Source organism: Arachis duranensis, chromosome 2 (genome assembly GCF_000817695.3).
Source record: "Arachis duranensis cultivar V14167 chromosome 2, aradu.V14167.gnm2.J7QH, whole genome shotgun sequence".
NCBI classification, from domain to species: domain Eukaryota; kingdom Viridiplantae; phylum Streptophyta; class Magnoliopsida; order Fabales; family Fabaceae; genus Arachis; species Arachis duranensis.
Genome location: NC_029773.3, coordinates 5946514 through 5946968, shown reverse-complemented (window position 1 = coordinate 5946968; position 455 = coordinate 5946514).

Below are 455 nucleotides of genomic sequence, written 5' to 3'. Positions count from 1 at the left end.
ACTTTTTTATTTTTATAAACTAAATAAAATACAAATATTCTCTAGTTAAAAATAGACAAAGTTCATATGTAAAATAATATGAATATGATTATTTGTATTGGTTTTGCACATGCATTTCAAATTTTAAATTATTATTTTTTAATTTAAAAATTTTATATTGTTATTTTTTTAAAATTTTATATCGTTATTTTAATTTATATTTTATATAATTAATAAATTTTCATGACATATTATTGTAATTAATAAAATTAATTTAACGTAATAATTAATTTCTCATATTATATTAGTATAATTAATAAGATTATTTTAAAAAAACTTTTAATTTCTAAGATTATATTACTATAATTAATAAAATTACCATAAAAATAACTAATTTTCTAAATCATCTAAAAAAGTACTAATTTCACATGACATCTTATTATAATTAATAAAATTATTCTTCATATCATTTAACT